The sequence below is a fragment of the Diprion similis genome, chromosome 3, assembly GCF_021155765.1.
Source record: "Diprion similis isolate iyDipSimi1 chromosome 3, iyDipSimi1.1, whole genome shotgun sequence".
In the NCBI taxonomy this organism is placed as follows: Eukaryota; Metazoa; Arthropoda; class Insecta; order Hymenoptera; family Diprionidae; genus Diprion; species Diprion similis.
The window spans coordinates 2768961-2793295 of NC_060107.1; the positions used below are offsets into that span (position 1 = coordinate 2768961).

The 24335-nt window shown below is 36.3% G+C and overlaps 1 protein-coding gene across 1 annotated transcript in view; it reads right to left on the reverse strand.

Annotated features, from left to right (window-relative positions):
• Positions 1 to 23849, reverse strand: part of LOC124404405 (discoidin domain-containing receptor 2-like) — a 113295-nt gene extending 89446 nt beyond the window's left edge. Inside the window, exon 1 of the mRNA XM_046878501.1 lies at positions 23826 to 23849. The gene's annotated coding sequence lies outside the window, so the exon portion shown is untranslated. The remainder of the gene's footprint in view (positions 1 to 23825) is intronic.
• Positions 23850 to 24335: the final 486 nt, after the last annotated feature.

Consider the following 24335-nt stretch of genomic DNA (forward strand, 5'->3'; position numbering starts at 1 on the left):
TTCCAAGACCACTCGACTCGCGAGTGAAACGCGGAGCAACAGTTAAGGTCGAACGGGATCGAAAGTCGCAACAAAAAGTTGCGAGAGGAGGAAAAACCTTCGCAAAAAAAAGAACAAAAAAAAAAAAAAAAAACAACTCCAGCAATGTTGATATTTGCACCTGCAATGATTTCATTCACACGAACGAAACAACGTCTCGACACGCGTGTCTGAAACCGAGAAAATTCGAACAACCCGAGCTAATTTTTCGAGATTTCGAGAATTTGAGAAAAGGGTTTATAATCAGAATTTCCAAAACGATTAAACTTCGATGTATTCGATCCAATCCCACTGTTTTTGGACTGGACGGATCGGTTGAAAAAAAATTAGAAACTGATGATTTTTTATTTTTCATTTTGCTGCTTTTTTGTCTTCAAAGAAAAATCGGAATACCTGAAGGAAGGTTCAATTATAATCACCTTAGATTGTATGAAAACCTGATTTTTTACTATATCTCTACGTTTCAAGGTCCACAAAACCATCTCCGACTATTTTTGCATGAACACCTGGATGCGTGTGTGTGTGTGATTAATTTTTTATACAACGATTATATCTGGAGAACGAATCAGCGGATTTGGATGATTTCTATCTCAATAAACGAGGCTTATCTCAATTCATAATTAATCAGATTTCCGATATGATAATTCGAGTAGTTATCGTGTTATTTGAATATAAAAATGAGAAAATAAAAATTTTTTTTTTTAGGGGAGAAGTTCTTTGTAGAAACCGCAGCATTAAAAATTTCTCTGTGAAACTTTACAAACCCAATAAGTAAATTCAAATTACCGTTTATCATTTTTCCCATAAATTCAATCAAAAACAAAAAATTCACGACAAATCCATATTAATTCACGTAGCTGGAAAGAATTTCTAAATTTTTCACCCAATTTCGTAAATCGATTACTCTTTTCTCACAGAAAATCTCTACTAAATTCACAATAATTTTTATCAGCGTGGTTCCATTAAGGTCATCCAAATCAGCTACTTGTTACATGTAAAAACTAAGGACACTCCGTAGCCTTTATAAAACGTTCATGGCGAAAATTTCAGTCCCAGCAAATAAGCCCAGAGAATGGTGAGGAGGAGGAGAAGAAGAAGGAGGAGGAAATTTACGGAGGGAGGGAGTTTTAGGGGTGAAAATCGGGGTGCGGGAGCCGCGACGACGTGGGCAAGGAAGTAGGAACGGTTCGCTTAGCTCAGCTCAACATAAAGTTGCAGAGCATCCAGCCGGAATAAAGTAATAACTGTAATTGATCTGATAAGTTATTGCCCGAGTCGGCGGGCAGCCATGGCCATGGCCATTGCCTCGAGTTATCGCAAGCTCCGCTGGTTGAAGGGTTAATGCTGCGCGCGGGGGTTGAGACGTTACGATCAGAGCTCCTGCAATTTTGACGAGCCGTGGAGAAGCGAGAGAGCCGCACTCAAGTGAGTACAGCGACCGTTTTCCCAGACCAAAAGCGAAAAATTTTGTCGACACTACGGGGTTACGAAATTTTGTTATTTTTTTTTCTTTTATTGATTCATTTTTTATCAACCCCAGAACGCCAGATTTATTTTTTTCACCTTTTTCGATTTTTCTTGAATTTCTCTAATTTGTTTACTTTTCTGCGTTTTCAGATCCGGTTTTTTGCATTTTTTTAATATAAGGTTTATGAATTACGGAGCCAAAAAAAAAAAAAAAATTACTTTTTTTGTGAAAATTTATTTTTGAAGAATCTATCCGAGGAGAAAACTTGAAATTTGGTTAAAGTGGGTTTTTGGGGTCGCTGCTTACGAATCCAAACTCAGATTTTCAAAATTCAAAATAGCGGATCTAATATGTGCGAATAGGATCGATTTTTATATTTTCAATCCGGCGTGATGGATTCGCTATCTTGAATTTTAAACTTTCGAGATGGGATTCGTTTTTAGCGACCCCGAAAACCCATGTATACCCGATTCCAAAGAATTTGACTTCGAGGTAAAATGTATGCTTCAAAAGTTTCTTGTCCTCTTCAGGCGTTTCTTGTTCGTAAAATCATGGGATTCGTAAGATGATGAATCGTTTCGTTTTTTTATCCGAAAAAGAATGTGGCATATCGATATCAGTTTCACCGAAGTTTAATTATTGAAAAATCCATTGGAAGTCAAAGAAAATTATAAAAATCTACGAAAACCTCATTTCCAAATTTCGCCTGGGGTGGACGTCCACCCCAATCTGACAATCTAACCTTACTGGCAAAGAATTTTCCGTTTCTCGATCGAATAACGCGATTCAGATAGTAATTCATCGGGAAAGAATCGCGGATTGGCAGCCAAATCCGGTCTAGCGAACCTCGATGACTTCTTCGCTTTGGAATAGCAGAGTCATTACTCAAGCTCAACTTCCTCTCCCGAAGATATATCCTGCGGGGAGCGAAAAGCTCTCGTTCCTTACGGTTTCTCTCCATTTTTCTCACTCTGGTTCACCCCCCCTCCCCCATTTTTTTTCCTTCTTTTTTATTTTTTCTTTATCCACCACAATGGCCGATCAAGATTGGAAAATTAGCAGATCCGTAGTGTTGGCTTGGATTTCGTGGCTAAAGTTTATCGAGAAAAGAAAACTTTTCAACAAGTTTCCACAGATTTTAGAAGTATTTATACTACACACGATATATGCTGCTTTCGATTGGTGCAGTAGGACTGGATTCATTCTTTTCTTTCTCCTCCTTCTTCTTCTCTTCTTCTTTCTCAGCCATATGCCCTGCAAAAAGTTGTGTCCCTGCGTAGCATGGCGCTCTATAAATAAACCGAAAGTCCTCGAGAGCGGTAGAAAAAGGATCGAGGGAAAGTAGAGAAAGAGAGAAGAGAAGACCGAGAGATAAAATTGAGAATGATCGTTCGGCGAGTGTTCGCGAAGCACTCCGAGGTACCTATCCTCCCATCCACCTACCCACCCTGCAGAATAGGATCCATAAAGTAATTGCTTTCGAAAAAGTTTCATTAGTAGTTAGCGCCGCGAGAGATTCTCACGTCGATTTTGTTTTCAGTTCACGTTCACTCCTTTTTATTTTCACCCTCAAATCAGGTGCGAACCTTTTTCCAAACGCCCAGTTTCATCCCCTTTCATACCGTTGCTCCAAGGATCCGTATTACCTCCCCCCCCCCCCCCCCCCACCCTCGATTTCTACAGTTCAAAACCGACATTTTTTTGTGGCTTTCGCGATCGCTGATTACGAATATGAAGTCAGATTTAAAAAGTTCAAGATGGTGGGACCAATATGGTGGACGAAAAATTTCAAATTTTATCGGTTAAGGTGAAAAAACTGTATACAAGGGTTTTCGGAGTCACTGATTGGATTCGTCATACTGAATTTTTAAAATCTGATTTCAAATTCGTAATCAGCGAGCCCAAAAACCCTTGATTACAGAATTTTTTTTACTGGATTCGATCGAAATTGAAATCTTCGTCCACCATATTACATCCGCCATCTTCAATTTTTCAAATCCGATTTCAGAACCGTAATCAGTGACCCCAAAAATTGTCATTCGTATAAAACCTGTAGATGCGTAAAGGATTAACATTTTCGTAAATGAATTATCCCTTTAATTTTCACCATTTTTTTTCTATCAATTTTATTCCTAACAATAACAATTAACATTATATCGCAATAATTACTCTTGAGTATTAAAAACGTATTAAAAAACCGTAAAGAAATATATTTCAAAGTTTTATATATATTCAAAAAAAAAAAAAAAAAATGGATATAAAACAGGTGGTAAAAATACTTATCAATATGACTCAAAGGGTGAGAATTCACCCCGCGGTTTTAAATAAAAAAATCTTCCAGAAAAAAATTTTCTTACACCGATTCTGCGTAAGTAAGCCAAAAAAGTGCGGATCAGCTTTGAATTTCTTTTTTCTCTTTTCTTTCTTTTCTTTTTTTTTTTTGGGGGGGGGGGGGGGGGGGAGGATAATTTCTGACGATATTTCCCCGCGAAAACTGGGCCTGGAGCGGCAGCGCTCCCTCAATTAACGTTATTAAGCCCGTTTCTAACGGCGGTCCCATTTCGTCGGATGACGACGTCCCTCGTCGACGGTAAATTCCAACCCCACAGTAATGGACGTGGTGCAGACACGACGAGTCGAGTGGACCTTCTGCCGGCCCCGGTCTCGTCGCTATTATCTCTGCTTTGGCTCTCGGATTACTCCCAAGATGTGAGTAAACTGCACCAGGAACACGTGCGCTCTTAGTTCTATTATACAATTGAACTCGTATACATATGTATATATATATATAACGTCAAAGCGGGTAGTTTGAAAAGCCTCCGTTTATACTGTAGGTACCTATACATATACTTAAGCAAAAGCGAATCGACGGAAAACTACGATTCGCGATGTTTGATATTAAAAGTTTATTCCCCGCCGATGATAAAAACGCTTCGGGATATTATTTTCTTCGCCAAAAATCTGTACACTTTATGCATTTTATCGTTGGATGTGCGTATTTTTTTTTTTTTTTTTTTTTTTTTTTTCAATACAGAATGAAAAAACACTATAATTGTATAGATGAAAAAAAAAAAATTTTGAAAATCCAGTAGAATTCATTCAATTTTTTTACTCCATCGATATGTATGTACTTACATATTTTTTTTCTTTCTTTATTTTTTTTAAAATTCGAAAAGACACTTTACTTTTTTTAGTATAATACGAATAACATTTTTGAAAACTTAGTTTTGTTATTTTTGTATCGTTTACAGCGAACAAATGGCAACGTGTTGAATTCACGACTGAGTAAGAAAAAACGAGAAAGAAAAAAAAAAAAAAAAAACAGCGACGAACAAAAAACAAAATTTTCCCACTGACTCTGTGCCACTGGAATCTACCATAGATTTTCTACCACTTTGAAAGTATTCTAAAAGTCCGAGATCAATAAGATCAAGGTTTTCTTCAGATGTCCAGTGTCGTTGTAAATGTTTACGTACTTTTCTGTTTCCTTTTTTTTTTTTTTTTTTTTTTTCTTAAGAGAGCTGTGTAGCTTAGAAATGTAATAATTTGATAAAAACAAGATGTCCGAAAATTAATAAAAAGCATCGATATTTCGCCGAGCAACCATCTCAATCCACTTTCTTCGAGCTTCTTTTCCGTGTTTTCCGCACGATCAAATTTCCCGATGTAAGAATTGGCCGGATCGGAAATCGGCTATTCTTATTTCCAGACGAATCGGCTCGGAACAGGAAGTGGGGAAAAAACTGGAGCACAAATGACGTCCAACAGAGCGGTGAAAAAACGTTTGCGACCGGTTAAACCGGGTGGAAAATGTCGGGCGGGGTTGAAAGAGGAAAAATAATAAAAGTAGTATGTATATGTATATATATATATATATATATATATATTGCATATTACGGTGGGCCAAAAAAATATTTCCTTCGTTATTTAAACGGGAAGTGTAAAATCGTTAATAAGCACGTAATAATAATAATATTAAGAAGTGAAACTTTTCCAGAATTTGTTTTTCGTCATGTTGAACGATATTTTCATAGAGATAATGGAAAAAAAAAAATATATAAATTTATCTGAAAAGAATATCTGCAGGAGACAAGTTTTTCGAAAGAAGACGTTTAGAATCGCGGATCGATTTCCAAATTTTTCAACTCGTCGACATTAAATCCGATTCCATCAGATGTAAGGGAGAGATGCAGAAATTTGAATAAATTCAAAGCATAAAGGGACGCATTATTTCAGGGCTTAAGAATTTTAAAGAACCAAGCGAGAAGCGAATACTGCAAGAATAATAACAAGAAAAATAATAATAATAACAACAATAATAGCGATAATGATAAGACGAGATGAAGAATGAGAATGCAGGGAATGAGACGACGACGTTTGATGTATTACTTCGGGTCGCAGTTCACTCGGAAGCAACTATTATCAAGAGCCTGAATCCCGCTTCCTCCTCCTCCCCCTCCCCCTCCTCCTCCTCCTCCTCCTCCTCCTCCTCCTCCTCCTCCTCTTCCCTCATTCCCTACAGGTTCTCTGAATTATTGATTGCGGGCCAATATCGGACCACTGTTATTATTATTATAATCAATCCGTACCCGCTCGAGGAGATACCATCTTACTACAGCCAGCCGAACCATCGATCACCGCCGTTGATGGGCATATTTATACCCCCTAACCAGAGAATTATTACCGCAAGCTTGTTGTACAATCTTGAGTGACGTCTGATCGGGGCTTAATTTGGAGAAAACTGGAAACTCCGGCGATATCGAGTCCTTAGATTTTCAGAATCCATTAGGCCTGAGGGTGTCGGTGGACTGGAGGTTTGTAGAAAGTAAAAGAATTGCCCGATAAGAAGGGGGGGGGGGGGGGGGGGGGAGGGGGGGGGGAGAGGGACTTTTGATGCAGGGGAGGGTGGGGCAAAGTGGGCACCTTAAAATTTTTTGATATCTGAAAAAATTTGGGGGAAAAGTGAGCCCCTTGAAATTTTTTAAACAACAAGGTATAAAATTAACCACGTCAACTTTTTTTATATTAAGTATGAATTATTCGAAAATCATTTACTCGAGTAATTGCACAGCGCTCATATGGTGAAACGTTTTAAATTGTTCTTTACTCTCAACTCGTCAAAGTGAAATAATTTTCTGAACGCGAATTTCTGATTACTTTTTTTTCGAGAAAGCTAGATAATAATTTAACATAATTGTTCGAATGAAAATCAAACATTTTATTCTGATTTCAGGCATTATTTTCTTTTAAGGGACCCGTTTTGCCCCACTCTTTCCTAAATTATCCGAAATCGTACAATTAATTTGTCCAAATTAGCAGTATAACCTTTTACAAATTAAAAATTATACTACCTTTTGTGTTATAATAAAAATGTAAATAAAATTATTCTTTGTTTTTTATCAAAAAAAAAAAACCGGTCGCACCAAATTAACGATACAGTTGATTTTGATTCTCGGTTTAAAATTCGTGGATATTAAAATGTCTTTCGTAATGTTTTTGTATACATTCATTTTTTTTTTTTTTTTTTTTTTTTTTTTTTTTTTTATTGTCAGTCAAATTCCGAAGCGAGCACATATTTCCAAAGCTGTAAAAACAGTCGAAAACTGGAACTGGAAAATATTGCGAGCAGAATAAATGAGAAAGCAAAAAGAAATAAAGAAAGAGAGATGAAAAAACGAGGGAAAGAGAGGAGAGGTGAAAAGAAGAAGAAAAATAAGAATGGATTCGCGGAAACGTTCGTGAAAAATTACTCAAATTTCTCCTACATACATATACCAGCATATAATAGCGCTCTTTCCTTGAATTCAACTAATCCCCAGGAGAGAGTGAATTCCAAGGGTGATATACACATAAATACAAATACATATATACATACATAGGTATATGTGTGTGTGTGTGTATGTATATATATATATATATATGTATATGTATTTATGTTTGTATGTGCTGCAAGGGTATCCAGGAATAAGGAACGTTGCCTCCCTCCACCCCTCTTGCAACAGGAGATGCCACGCCGGCGGGTTTTGTGAAGAGAAAATCTTATTCAATCCCACCGTCAAGAAACATCGAGGAAAGAGGATTTGTTTTGTCACGATGTATTCGAAACGTAAAACAACATGGGGGCGAGAACCGAGTGAAAATCTTTTCTTTTATTTCCATTTCTTCTTTATTCCCTTTTACCCTTTCCTCTCTCTCTCTCTCTCTCTCTTTCTCTCTTTTTCTCTCCTTTTCTTTTTCTCTTTCTCTCTTCAACTGCCGAGCTGCTTTTGCCCCGTGAAAAGCGATTACTTTACGTGACTCTCAGCTCGCCTTTTATCTTATCTCTTCCGCATAACACAGACATCGCTTAATCAAGCGTCGATCAACGATTTCTATTACCATACAATTCACCGACTATTTTTTCTTCTTCTTTTTTTTTTTTTTTTTTTTTTTTTTGTTGTCTTCTTCTATATATATATATATATATATGCTATAAAAAATTACACCGCATCACGCGCTGTAAGAATTTTTACCAGCTATATAATAACTTAAACTCCATTAATAATTGCACTCAATTCCGAACTGCGATGTTGGTTTGTAAAATCTTACCTCGTATAAAATTTTTTATGATTTTAACACTCCGGATTCTACTGATCGATAAAATTTTTTTCTTCCCAAGAAAATAACAAGTCGATAATAAATCTAACAAAGTTTTTTTTTTTTTTTTTCTTCAGCTAAATCAAATCTTGAATTCTTTTTCTTCTCGAAATTATGATTCCAATAATTTATGGAAAGTAATTGGATTTCGATTTAATGTAATAAAATATCTAGATCCAAGCTTATTATTATTATTGTCATTGTTATTATTTTACTTTTCTTTTCTTTTCCATGGGTATTATTTTTTGGACTTTCGAATCGAAACGGCATGAAGCATCGACTGATATTTCGATTCGAAATAATTACACGACGCGACGTGACACGACGGGCAGGGAGGCCTGCTGCGCGTCTCAGAATCTCTTGCCCAATTATTCAAAGGCGATTCAAGAGGCGAATTTTATACAGCACTGATAGCAGGGATAACGAGGAGGAGGAGACAAAAATAGCGGTAAGAATCGATGAGCCCGAGTCCTCGCGGGTCCTTCGCGCCTCCAGGAGTCGGCCAAACAAGAGCCGCGTGTTTTATTCTTGCGCCCACAGTGATCTGAATCCACGAAAACACGGACAAAATTCGATGGTTCTACAATCGACGTTAAACTTGATGTTCTCAAATTTTTTGGCTCGTCAAATTCAAAATTGAAATTCGAAATTGGGAATTCAAATTGGCGGATCCAATATTGCGGGCGGGCAACTAAAATTTTTGTGTGATCGACACGAATCTTGGTATTCTCAAGTTTTTTGGGTCATCAAATTCAAAAATGATATTCAAAATTAGGAATTCAAAATGGTAGATCCAATATGGCGGCTAGGAAAACTGAAATTTTGGGGTGTTCGACACGAATCTTGGTATTCCTAAGTTTTTTGGGTCATCAAATTCAAAATTCAAATTCAAAATTGGGAATTTAAATTGGCAGATCCAATATGGTGGGCGGGAAACTGAAATTTTGGAGTGATCGACACGAATCTTGGTATTCTCAAGTTTTTTGGGTCATCAAATTCGAAATTAAAATTCAAAATTAGGAATTCAAATTGGCGGATCCAATATGGTGGGTGGCAAACTGAAATTTTGGTGTGATCGACACGAATCTTGGTATTCCCAAGTTTTTTGGGTCATCAAATTCAAAATTAAAATTCAAAATTGGGAATTTAAATTGGCGGATCCAATATGGTGGGCGGGAAACTGAAATTTTGGAGTGATCGACACGAATCTTGGTATTCTCAAGTTTTTTGGGTCATAAAATTCGAATATGAAATACAAAATTGGGAATTCAAAATGGTAAATCCAATATGGCAGGCGGGAAACTGAAATTTTGGAATGATCGACATGAATCTTGATATTTTCAAGTTTTTTGGGTCATCAAATTTGAATATGATATTCGAAACGGGACTTTTAAATGGCATGTCCAATATGGCCGACGGGCAACTATAATTTCAGCATGATTTAGATGAAACTTGGTATTCTGAGTTTTTCGATTTTCTGGATTGGAATATGGGATCCAAAACCAAAAATAACATTACTAATCAGATTCTTCGGTGAGCTTCCAGAGCTGCTTTCACCACTCTCACTATCACGTGCCCCATAGATCCCAACTTCCTGTAGAAAAAATAAAAAAAATAAAGTCTCAAAATTCGATCTACAAACACTTATCGGACCACCTTAATTTATCATTTTATCAAATCTTCGGGGTAAAATCGTCGGTCAATAACTTCACATTACACTCGCGTTGATTTTTCGTTGGTGCAAAAACCACGAGCCCTATCCAAAAACGAGAAAGAAAAAATAAAAAAATGATTTCTCTTCGTCACTTCCTAGCACAGATTTCGATTGGGATACAAAGAGAAAAAGGAAAGGCTGGATTCTTACGGTTGACCCAAAAAACGTCTGTATCAGAGTTAAGAGAAAAACAGAGAGCTGTCCGAATAGCGGTGAGGGAGGAGAAGAGAAAGAGAGTGAGAGAGAGTGAGAGAGAGGGAGAGAGAAAAGAGAGAGACTGGAATAAGCCCAATGTGTTCATTCTTACAACGCGCGCTGGGGTTTCATCGATTCACAGACTTATCGACTTATTTTCTTCGCCCCCTGAACCGGACCGTCTCAAAGCCACCCTCCACACCTTATACCTTATACCTTATACCTTATACCTTATACCTTATACCTTGTACCTTATATACCGGTGAGAAGGTGTACTTCGGATTAACCCTCGTGCACTCGACAACGAAACTTCTCTGTATAGATTTATATAGAGCTATAGTATTATGTGGAGATATAGTATATGTATATAAATAAATGGAAAAAGAGAAGTGTGGATAAAAGAGGAGAGAAAAAAAGCAACCCTTCCGTGGAAAGAGAGGAGGAAAAACGAGACGAAGTAAATCCAGTGAACTGAGGAAAGAATCAGAGTTAAAGGGTTGGACGGAACTAGTATGCGAGATAATTTAGACATTTAATGTTAACCTTATTAGTTGATTATTTTTTTTCTAATTAGAAGAGTAACGTTTTTCCTTTGTCACTTATGTACGATTTTTAATTCACTGTATTCATCTTCATCGTTATACATATGGATTAGGGTGACGCAAAAAAACCGATTATTTTTTTTTCTTTGAGTCTCGTGTGACAAAATGTTAGTTTTTGATGTTTTAAGAGCCCACTCCAAAGGACAGATCAAAAAAAAAAAAAAATTTTTAATGTCAAAAATCGTCAAAAAGTTAAATTATAAAATTATATTTTCAGTATTTTGTTTGATTTTTAATTCACGTCGTGGTGTATTGTTATCGATTCTTTCTTACTAAATAATGGAAAAAAAATTTATGAAATTTTAATATGAATATAAAAAGGTCGCTCGAAAACTTCTAAAGAAATGCACCAAAAAATTCAAAAAAAAATTATGAGCGACCTTTTAAAATTAAAATTTTGAACTGAAACTTTCGAAAACTTATTTTTTTTTTTTTGTCTATAAAATTATACCGCAACGAGAAAAAAAATTAAAAGAATAAAAATCGATTTTTGACAATTTCTGACGTTTTAAAAAATGTGGAGCGACCTCTTAAAAATTCTTTTATTGAACTGTCCTTTGAAGTGAACTCTTAAAACATCAAAAACTAACATTTTGTCACACGAGACTAAAAAAACAAAAAAAAATAGTCGATTTTTTTTGCGCCACCCTAATATAGATATATAGGATTATATTTCAGACATAATAGGATACAAGGTGTAAAAATTGATTGATTGCTGATGTATAATGTATAAAATTTCGTCGGATCATCGTATAGTAATAAGAAGAAGAAGAAGAAGAAGAAGAAGAGATATATAGTTTTGTATTTTGATCCGATCACACTCTGATAACCCGGTAAGATATTCATAGCTTCGGAATTAGGGGATGGGGGTAAATTCAAACTTCGAGAGAAACCTTATTAAACTTGGAAGCGAAACAGGTATGTACCTACCTGTGAGAAAAGAGAATAATAAAAAACCTCTGTAGGAAGGAAACAAAAAAAAACAATATATATATATGTGTGTGTATATTTAGGGTGTCTCGTTTGAGACGGCTATTTTTTTTTTTTTTTTTTTGTTTGCTTTTTTTCCACTCCTGACTTAACATTTTATCGAACATGTAGAAATAAGAATTCCTTGATCGTTACAGCCCTTGAAATTAAGATTAAGTACTTTTCCTTGGCGTGAAAAGATTTATCATCGAAAATACACGTAAGCTAAGATTCTTTTTTTCAAAATCCTACATCACATTGTATACTGGATCGCAATCTACTCAGAATTAAACGATCACTGAAGTTGATTTTTACCCAAAATTCTCGTTTCTTCACTGTTATTTCATTTACATGACTAAACTTGGCGAAAATGTGTAAAAATCACAAATTTGTAGGAAATTAAATTTTCTACAAAAAGGTCTTTTCAACCTAATCGCTAAGTTTGATATTTCTTGAGATATTGAGCCTCAACTTATTGACGATATCAATTTTTCAACTTTTTTATTATCGAATCAAACTTTCTGAAATATTGAGTAGATTGCGATCCGGTTCAATAATGTGATAGCTTAAACTGTTGCAAAGATATTGGATTTTGAAAAAAAGAATCTTAATTTACGTGTATCTTAGATGGTAAATCTTCTCACGCCAAGGAAAAGAAGCTACTTAATATTAATTTTGAGGGCTGTAACCTTCAGGCAATTCTTATTTCGAAAAAAAAAAAACCAAAAAAAAAAGAACTGTCTTTTCAAACGAACCACCCTCATGTATACCTATACATATAAATATATATACACATTAGCATCAGCTCGTATTAAAAACGAAGGTATGTCGTAAATAATTCAATAAATAATCCCCAAATAATATTTAGGTATCGGGGTAAAATTTATCACGACTGCCAGACTCAAATAAAGTTTTCATTCTTTCAATGGTATAATATAATTATTATATTATATATATATATATATATATATATGGTTTTATGACCAAAAAAAGTTTCAAAACTTGTGCACCTTGAATATATAAATGTGGATCTCTCTCTCAAAAATAATGAAAAAAAAAAAAAAAAAAAAACACACCTATAACAGTATCGCTTCGTTTCACACGAATAATTAGAAATCGACTAACACAATTTCCAGAAGTTAGTCTGACTGAATTTGCGAAGCGTAGCTGAAATTTGAAAAAAAAAAAGGTTTATAAAAACAAAACAAAAAACAAAAAGGCAGACCTTTTTCGCGGTCCATTACGATTCCCTGACTTTTTCCGATGAGCAAAATTCCCTGACTATTCCCGGTCACTCAGCACTCTGTAGATACACGGATTACATTATAATTTTTAGTAATTTGTAGTAATAAATTATTTCAACGTTACAAATTCGAGAATAATTAATTACATGTTTGTTGCAGTCCAACGTTTACGGGGAAAAAAATTCTTGAACGTGCCAAGAAGCAGCTGCAGGTTGCGTTGCGTTGCGTTGCGTTGCGTTGCGTTGCGTCACGTCACGCTGTACGTTCCTGAGGGTGTTTAAAGGGGGTTCTCGCGGCTGCGGGGCTTTGGCTAAACCACAGAGCGCCACCCCGGCGACCTAATCCAATATAAATCTCACGGTATAAAGCTGTTCCGATTAATGGCCCGACAAACCAACCCTGTGGTGGCCGACGAGGGGTGGAAGGGAGGGTGGGAGGGTAGGGGATGATGCTGCGGTGCATGAGACACGCGGGTCGTATGATAATACACAGCTGCAGGGAGGACACGGGGGTGGGGGTGGGGGTTGGGGATGAACCCGAAAAGAACCAGGAAAACTTTATTCGAAACTCTTAAGAAACGCCGGAGAGCTAATGAGCTTTTAAATTATTCGCCTCAAGCGGAATTATAAGAGAAGAGAAGAGAATATGGGGATTGGTTGGCAATGGTGGCGAACGGCGGGAAGGGGGGTGGGGGGGTGGAATATACTTCCTAGAAGAATATAAGTGCGGGGTAAAGGAGAGACCGAGAATAAGAATAAGAAGAAGATGAAGTAGAAGGAAAAGATTTTCCACCGATAAATCTGACTCGGGCACTTATATAATTATATATATATATATATATATGTATGTACGTATAAGGCGAGGACGACAATTGTGCCAATGAATATAATAATCAGCTGCGAAATGGGTTCTTCTCGTATCTTTTAGCACCACCTTATCCTCCCCCTTCCCCCCCCCCCCCCCCCCTCTTTTTTCCTGTGTAAGTGATCTGTCGATTTACAGTAAGGTAAGTACACTATGTTAAAATTATAAGGGTGTAATTATAGTTATACCGATACCGTATGAATATGAGATTCTTGATGAAAATGAGGAAAAAGTTTAAAGAAACTAAATATTCCATGAGATAACGAGAAGCACGGTATTTTTCAAGGAGTTAGTATAAGAATTTTCGAATGAAAGTATGAGAAAATTATTTTGTTTTTCTTTTAGAAAAATTAATTTCTTTTACTTTTACTTCGAACAAATTGACCGCAATTTTACCGATACTCTGTATAAGAAAAAAAAAAGAGAGAAAAACAAAATTTTACTAAAAAATCTAATTTTGATGAGATTTTTTCTTTTTTTTACTCTTACCAAACGTCAATCATCACCGGCATACGGTTAATTCGTCTGAAATAGCCTAAGCAGATGAATACATACTCCGAATTTACAATCGCGAGAAAAAGAAGAAAAACAAAGAATCGGGGGAAATTTTTTTTTTTTTACCCAATTTTTTTTCTTGGTCGTCCATTATTATGCCCAAGATATAGACATCTCACGTTGGCCTAAAAATAAGTAAGTACGTCAAATCTGAGATAATTTGGTAGAAGACCAAGAGAAGAAAAAAAAAAATATATATATATTTGCCACATTTTTGAGGGGGGATCGTTGAAATGTCGATGAAAAATTGAAACACATTTTTAACACCGTCAAATTATTATCAGCGATATATATCGTCCGACTATCTTTAAAAAAAAAAGAGAGATAGAGGAAAGAGAAAGATAGATAGAGGAGAAGAAAAAAACGAAAACAGGAGCAGTGAGATCAGGGATGCCGGGAAAAAAAGGGGTTCGTTCGACCCAGTGACATAGAGCTGTTGATAAAAGCTTCAAGTTCACCGACTGGGGGATGGTTTTTCGACCCCGTGAACCGGTTCCAATAATGAAAACATCCCCGAGGAATAAGATCGCGGTACGTACGAGAGTGCCGGTGTTGCAGGGTTGCGAGAGGGACGGAACCGCCGGAAGATAGACGGATAGAGAGAGAGGAAAAGAGTGTGGAAGGGAGGAAGAGAAGAGAGAGAGACATCTCTAGCCTCGACGCTTATGTCTGTGAATATTGGAATAGGTGAAATTCCGCGATCTTTTTCTCGCGAGAGAACTTATAGGCAAGGCAAGGCGAGGGGGGTGGGGGTGGGGGGTTGGGAATACTCGAACTGCGAGTGTTCTTCACACCCCCCCCCCCCCCCCCCTCCACCGTTCACCCCTCCGCAAAGACACGACGAGGCGACGAGGCGACGAGGCGACATTCGAGGCAGAGGGTGAAAGACACTCGAGAGATTCGCAAGTTCGTGGGGCTACTGGAACAAGACATTCTTCGCGGTTTCTATACACCTACGTATACATCCCCTACATACGGCCGAGGTTGAGTCGAGCTCTGCATGGGGGGTGCAAATTCCTCTCTCTCTCTCTCTCTCTCCATCTCATTGCCGTGTCGCTATTGGAAAATTCTTCTTCGCGCATCCCCCGCGATTATATATATATATATATATATATGTATGTATATATATACATACACAGACACGAGTATATGTACATACTTATATATTCTAGTATATGTATATAAGGCTAAATACCAACGACTTGCGGATTGATCTGCAAGCCGAACGCCGCGCCCCCGTGAGCGCAACACCCTGTGATATTTCAATATACAGCTGTGTGGTTTATGGGGGTATATTGAAGGAATGTATGCATACACCTATAAATATATACATACATATATATATATATAACGTCGACTAAGAACAACTCGCGGAAAATTCCATTCGCGAGAAATTCCTCACGTATACCATGTAATCTGTATATATATATATATATATATATATATATATATATATATATATGTATATAATATATGTAGTATAAGCTGGTTAAGTAAAGTACATTAATATGGGGAAAGAGAGTGAAAAATTTTTTTTCTTTCCTTTTCAATGTAAAAAGATGAAAAATAAATTTAGTGCAATTTTCCACACGACGTATAACGATCATCTTTTGACGTAACCCTTTTTTTTTTTAGCCTGAAAAGACTTTTCATCCGTTTAACAATAAGGTGAAAGGTGTATAGGTAGTACGGAAATGGGAAAAAAACAAAAAACAAATGAATGAATAAACAAAAGAAAAAAGAGAAAACAACAGAAGTTAAAAAATAGTGTATACAGATAGGAAAAAAAAAACACACACACACACACACACGTGCGCGCGAACAAGAGACAGGTTTAAATATTCTTTGTCGAGGTAGGCGATAAAAATTGAAAGACAAAAAACGACAAAAAACAAAACTGAAAAAAAAAAAAAAAAAAAAAATTGAAAAGAAGAACCGATAATTAAAATGAAAAAAATAGAAAAAAACGCGAAAAGTTTATTGGCAAAAATTCCAATAGAAGAGAAATACAGGTGTGTACATTCATGTTTGTATAATATATGGAGGTGTAGAGAGAAAGAGAAAGAGAGAGAGAGAGAGAGAGGTGGAGTGAGTCGGTTGAAAACACAACTCTCGCGGCGTTTATACTCGTTCGTGACTCGCCTATATAATATTCCGCATGTTAGGTGCATGTATTCGACATGACGTACTGCACGAGTAAAAATCACCAGTATTTCCATTTTGTGATTTTTTTCATTTTCTTTTTTCTTTCTTTTTTTTTTTCTTCTTTTTTTTTACGCTGAACTATCGGTACAGCTTTATTCTACGATCCATACAACCGTGGTTATATGTATATATATATATATATATATAACATGGTTGTTATAGATCATCAGCCGAGATTCGTAGAATATAAAACATCGTTTATTATTATCCGACAATAAAAAAAAATTTGTTCAACTGTATATTCTCGCTGCTCTGTACTATTTTCTGAAATAATTATTTCGGATTTGAAAGTTGAAAATCATAAAATATTATTATTGTTATTATCGTTATTATCATTTGGTAACCCTTACGCTGCACAATGGGGTCTAAACGACCCCACGATATCTACCCGGTAAATTTTATACGAAAATATCCAGAATAATTTGATTTGATTGATTTGAAGTAAGTAATGGAATTTCGTAAAAATCGTTAATTTGTTGTTGTTTTTTTTTTTTTTTTACAAAAATCCGCCTTCACTTACGACAAGAAAAATAATTTTTTTTCATCGCGCTGTATCTCCATATTTTTTTTCGCAAAAAAATCTGTTTTTTAAAGGTTACCGAGTCAGTAGATTATAATGTATTTTTTATTTTCGTTTCAGCACGTTTTTTTCAATACTCGAGACTAGTTATTGCGATATAACGTAAATTATTATTGTTAGAAACAAATTGATAGAAAAAAAATCGTGAAATTTGAAGGAATAATTAATTTCCAAAAATGTTAACCCTCTACGCGTGTACAGGTTTTATACGAATATTAACTTTTTGGGGTCACTGATTACGAATCTGGAGTCGGATTAGAAAAGTTCAAAATGGCGGATCCAATATGACGGACGAAAATTTCAAATTCGATCTAATCCGGAAAAAAAATTGTGTCCAGGGGTTTTTGGGATCGCTGATTACGAATCTGAAATCAGATTTCCAAAATCCAGTACGGCAAATCCCATCAACGACTCCGAAAACCCCTGCGTAGAGTTTTTTAACCGTATCCAATCAAAGTTGAAATTTTCTTCCACCATATTCGATCCGCCATTTCGAATTCTTTAAATCTGATTTCAGATTCCTAATCTGCGACGCGAAAACCACAGAATACTATCTCGTTACAAAAATCGTTCGACTCAAATGATAAACAAGACACCAGTGATCATCAAGCGCGTAGCTCCATCCATAATCCATCCCTCTTTCCATGTTTCTGATGGATCAGTTACTGAGGTTATGTTCCACGGCACACACACATGTGTATAATAAATGTAGGTATAAGTAACAGGTCCCGCTGACGGTGGTAAACGATTTCATCGGAAGGTTTACGGATATAGATAGATAGATAGATAGATAGATAGATAGATAGATAGAGAGATAGAGGGAGCGGGAGAAAATTCGGGAGAGAGGTAGAGGAAGAGAGAGGGATGAAGAGTTAACGGTGATTAGCGAGGTTGGGGGCGAAGAGTCTCGCTAAGTAACATTTAATTGAACACCCTATTCGAGTTCGTTAGGTCCACGCTATGCAATTATAATCGAGCGTGCTACGTATCTATTAATAACGAGTTCAAATTATAGGTAATTATACTCGTTTACATGTATGCATGTCTATATATATATATATATATATATATAAACAAGAAAATAATTATACATACATGAACGTAAAAGTCTATGTATAGGTCGTCGTTTATCGACCAGGGGTCATCGGATACTCTTGACAATTAAACTTTGGCTAATTGTTACTCTAGATGAGAGAATAAATTATTTATTTAAAATTCGTACGAAATGTATGAAAGATTAAGATTCGAATCGAGTGTTTTAAATCTTTCTTTCTTATTTTCTTTATTGCTCTTTTAATTACCAAATATTTTTATGCGTAAATATAAACGTTGAGAAGAGAAGAAGAAGATATAATACGGAGAGGTAAAAAATATTTAAAGCTGCGATCCGCGGTCAAAGACACTGAAAATAAAGCTCACGAAATGAGCAACGTCGAAAGAAAAATAAACGAACATCTTTAGTTAGGCTGAGGAAGCTTGCATGAGGTTGAAAATAAACTTCTCCGCACGCGGCATGCCAGAGGGATAAAAAGTTGCAGAAAAATGAAACCCTGCAAACGCGTCTGTATATCTTTATATAAACCTAAACCGGAGGTGCAAACACGAGTGAGAGAAAAATTAAAAAAAAAGCAGAAACGTAAAAGAAAAAAAAAAAAAAAAAAAAAACGTACATATTCCAAGAAATGTAGTCGGATGCATAAATAACACACATGCATGTGTGTAATATATGTTTATGCACAGCAGTGAAAGAGCTGCACGAAGCTAGATTTGGAACGATGAAAGAGAGATGAATAAAGAAAGAATGAATGGAAGAGAGATTATAAGCTTTGGTTTGGGGGATGGGATTCAAATTTCGAATTTGAAAAATTACGAAAACGTGTAATTCAGAATTATTTTGTCTCGGAAATTGGAGGGAAGAAATTAAACTTTGAAGCAACAAGAAACGTTTCGAAACGTCGAAAATCAAGATTCCGAAAATTCAAGTTAGGATGGAGGAAATTTACGAAAGTCAAAATATATTCTCACGGGCATAGTTTGGCACAGACGAGTGGGTGTTAAATATGAGAAAAACCGAAAATCAGAATGATCAGGATTTGGAAAAATTTTCGGAACTGAAAATCTTCGACATTTCAAATTTTTATATTTCGTAAAAATTAAATTTCCTTATGTTAAGTTTCACCGAGTAAAAAATTAGAATTTTGGCGCTTTCGAGGCTTTTCAAATTCGGAATTTCAGCCTCACCAGTCACCGTTCATCGTAAATTCCGATCCATCTAGATTGAAATTAGAAGACGAAATCAGAGCGAATCGATGATCAGCTAATTCTCTCGTTTCAAGTACTTCAAAAGCCCGAGAAGCAATTCCCAAGCAATTCTCGGTGATGTAATTCGAGCCAAATGAGAAGCCGTTTAATTGGTAGCAAGAGCTGGTCTTACGGAGTGTCTGGAGATCAGCTGCGGGGATGGAACAAGAGCGGAGAAATTGACTGGAGTACCGATTTTCGCGACTTCCGGTTTGGCACTCGGAAGATGAATTAGCCGCGACACAACGCCGCGGTGAAATTGGATGTATGAGTGGGGCGACGTTGATTTATTGCGAATTAGGCCGAATCAGGGCGTCGGGATGATGTTGGGAAAATTGGTCTAAGGGGACGTTCACTTGTGTGAATTAAGGGAAAAAGAGACAATTTTACCCCTCTTTTCCGGTGAAAAAAAAAAAAATAAATAACCACTCGTGGATGATCCGTCACCAAAAATATTTATCATCTTTAAAAATTAAAAAATATTCTCTCGAATCGTGGCGAAGAATAAATAAATGAATCCATGATTCAAGCCTGATCCTCACCACAAATAACTCTTTGACTTTATTTGAATCAGGCTGTCGCAAAACGACGTACAAAAAATTTGTAAAAAAAAAAGAATATCAGAAATTTTCGCATAAGAAAGAATTATATCGCTCGCCAAATGCCAAAAGCGCGTATAAATAAAAAAAAAAAAATTGCGGTTCAACTTAGAATTGCTTAGAACCTAAGGATCTGTAAATTATTTTTTTTCAACTACTGACTCTAAAAAGGCGTATAAAAAAAATTCAAGATTTGCTCTGAAACATAAAAAAATTACTCCATAAATGAAGCTGCATCAAAATAAAAATGAAGAATGAAAAGTCTAACTGTAGAAAGAGTGAAGAAGGGGCAAAATGGATAAAATCGAAAAAAAATATTAAAAGATTTCGTCGAAAAGATTTTTCACTTGGATTAGTTTTTAAATAATCAAAAATTTGTTCCACTCTCATTTGGCTACATTTGTAATTAAACAAAAAAAAAAAAACAACAATTTTTTCATTCTTAGGCTTAAAATATGTTTAAAAAGTGATTTGCAAAAAAAAAAAAATATGCTCTTTTGGGATTTGGCACGTGATATGCAGAGGAAATAATGTTTGAAAATCAACTTTTTTAACCCTAAAAAAAAAGGGCAAGACGGAAAAAAAATAAACAAAAGGGTCTTTGACTTTGACAATCCGAGCTTTGATCGCTGCCAAAAGATCGAGCTTTTGGTGAAAAAGGAAACGCGAGGAGCTTGCAGCGCGTAAATTCGTGTTATTGCCGGAAAAATATCGCGGGTTATACAAGGTATTGCATATTTCAGGACGTTGCGATTCACGCTTGTTTGCAGGGGATAAAAAGGGGGATCGAGAACGATTATTCATCGACCGTATAGCGCCGCTGCTTCGACTGTATATAACGAAATTAATACCTTCGGCTCGTCGTTCTTTCTTTACAATTTTCATACAGCCACACAGTTTTTAGCCTTCAGGCTGCACACGTGGAACAAAATTTAACGTAGATTTTAGGAGTCATTCATTAATTACGTAAAGACGGTTTTAGCCATTTTTAACCCCCTATCCCCCATGTTAGAACACATAAGATTTTTTGAACTCTTCCTTACACTTCTTACGTAAGATTTTACTGACAGTTTTCATTTATAAGCTTCAAAATGTGCAGATATGAACACATTTGTGATTTTAAAAACTTATTATGAAATAAAAAATTTTTACAATAACAATATATAAATGAAATTGTATATTGAAAATGAAAAAATAGATCTCGTAGTTTGTCAAACGTCTAAATAGAAATTTTTTCTAGCTTTTAAAACTGCCCTTTAATTTACTGTGAGATTTTTATTTTCTGAGACGAATCTAAATTTGTGTGAAAAGAATGTTTTCTAGCTTTTTGCAAATTTCACCAAAATTGCTGTAAATTTAACTCAAAAACTGGTCCTTATTTAGGGTATTGACGAATTTTTTTACCCACCCCGAATGAAATTCTAATAGTTCAAAAACAATCGCCTAATTTTTCCAGAATCTTACCTCAACTAAATAATACGAGATAAACTTTTTTTTATCTGAGTATTAGACGTTTTATTGTAAGAGTAATAATGTTAAAAAAAATCTTGTCTGAGGTAAGAATCTGAAGCTTCTGAGCTTATTCGCAATTCCATCGAGGAAGCTGGTTATACATAATTTCAAAGAGAATTATGCACAGGCCTGTGAATACAGGCGCGATATCGTTGACGGAAAACTTTCCGTCATCCCACGAGTTCGTCGATTCCAATATCCACAGACCAGAGATCGACTTACGCCTCCCGATACTTCCGGTACTTATAGGTATACGTGTTATATCAGGGTGACAATTTTTCAACGTTCAATAAATTCACGGTCAGCACAACTTTCGATTGCGTATACGTACTGGGAGCCTTTTCTACATTTTTGAGTGTACGAAAAAGGATAAGAAAAAGAATAAGAAAGAAAGAGGAAAAAGAGGAAAAGTAACAGAAAGTTGGACGAAAGAAAAAATAAGAATTTATGCAGGAACGAGTGTGGAGCTTATCGTTAGGTCATGTCGGGACAATTTATTTAAGCCTCAATAATAATAAATAAATTTTTTATCTATTATTAGATGAATACTTAATTTTTAATAAATTAAATTAACAAAATATACATTTTATCATTCATCTATTTGCATGTTTTCTTTGACTCATTCAACATTAATATTTTGACTAATACGCGATACGGCCAGAATTAATAAATACTTAATTTTTTCTATTAATTATATGATAACTTATAATATTTAATTTTTGTGTATAATTTGACTATATTTCTAAAAACTCTGTTACTCGACTTTGACTTGCAGTGCTTTTTCAGTTTATTTTGGCACCTCGTAGGTACAGTGCATTTATGTATGAAAAACAAGCCATTTTTTAGAGATAATTGAATTTTTGCTCTGCAGAGGTTCGTGCGGTTATTGATAATAAGTCGAAACTGCGCTTCTCGAGTCAAGAATCAATTATATCCGAATCGAAAAATCTCGAAACACCCGCCGAATTATTCCCGATTTTAACCCTATCGGTGAAATTTTACCAAATTCGATATTCGGGATTCGGGTTGTTGAGTAAATTTAAGCAATTATCGTTCAAATAATTGCGAGACAGGCTTCGATGATTTGTTAAATAAGCATTATAGAAAATCCTGGGAATTCGACCAGGAGTAAAATTCCTTACTGATAATCCTAAGTAACATTTTTTTTATAGATCGTGAAATTACGCAATATCGATTCGAAATGATGGACTTCGAATTCTAGTCACAAAAGAAAAAAGAATCGACCTACAATTGTCGGAAAATGGTGTAAAGTGCCAACATTTCAAGGGTGTAATATCGTCTATCGCAGTTTGCGTTGCACCAAACGGTCGTTCGGAGATTCCGGCGATGCATGCACGCGTTTACATGCCTGCCGGCCATCAACCGAGTACGCGGCGTTATATGCACAGAGCTATAATAAACCGGAGCGAGGGATGTAGGAAGGAAGGAAGGAAGGCAGAGAGGGAGGAAGAGGGTGGAAATTCAATATTGCAAAATGTTGGACCACTGGGAGCAGAATTGGCCCGACGATAAAAGTAGATTGGTAAACATTTGAATAGAAGAACACACGGAGCACCGCGTTTATTATATATATATACATACATACATACATATGTATAAAATCTACATGCGCGTCACACAAACGCAGAGTCAGACACACTATCGTAAACGGTCCCGGGAAGAACAAGTGGTGAAACGAATTCGACCGTTGCGCAAGCGCGTGATATCCCGAAGCCAATCGGAGGGCGAAGAAAGAAAGAAACAAAAAAAAAAATAAATAAATAAAATGAGAGAAAAAAAAAAGTCGAGCCACGTTAGGAGAGAAATAAAGGCTTACAAAGGAGCGACGAGAGTCGTTTGACGAATCGGGGATGAATTGGAAATTTTCAACTACGTTGTGAACGTGCCAAAAAACGATCACGATTTCATTTTTTATTATCTCAGTTTGTATGGTTTAGACGCTCAGATGCCGGATTCCGTTCGTTCGTATAGTCGATTAAAGAGCCGGATTTTCTATGCCTGTAACATGTGGGGGATGATTTCTGATTCATGAAGACAAAAGAGGACTTTCGGAGATCAGGTGATCTCCGGGGAATATATCGAGGATTTGAAACGTTGCCAATTCGGGGTAAGCGATTGTAATAAAAGTAAAAAAAGAAATGAAAAGAAGATATCTAATAGGCAGGAACGAGAGATCGGAAAATCGAGGAGATCGAAGAGGACAAAGATTGTGAAAGCTTAATTTAAAACTTGTACTGTAATAAAAAGTCGACGTACATGTGAACGGAAAAGATTATTATTTTTTAGTGGAAAAAATATATGCACCAATAATTTAAACTCACCAAGTCGAATGTAGGGGTGGATTTTCCGTCATCCGTACAATCGAGGGGTGGAAATAGGTCGCGTTGTATAAATTCCCAGGGGGTTCGACGCACCTCGAGGCTTCGATGACTCGGAACAAGCAAGAAAACGAGCACAATTATTCACTGCAAAACACGAGCGACGATTTATTGATTATTCAAATCCCGCGCGCTTTTATTTATGACCTCGCGCTGCACTTGGCGGGAAAATTGACGCAACGGTCATTCAAATTCGCGCCGCGTGATTCGCGAGCGACCGACTCGAGCCGAGATGCGCGTCGCGACGCGCTTCGTTCGTCCGATGCCGACGCTCTTCTCTCAAGCGGGCTTCGCGCAAGACTGAGCGTCGCGACGCCTCGACGCCGAGAGTTTGCTCCCTCACCCGCGGGCCGATCTTCCGGTCTTGCGCACCTGCGCTTTTGCGTCGACGTTGGTTGCACGCGCTGCGCTGTCTGACCGCGAGCCGTTTACAGCCTCGCGTTTTAATTGACC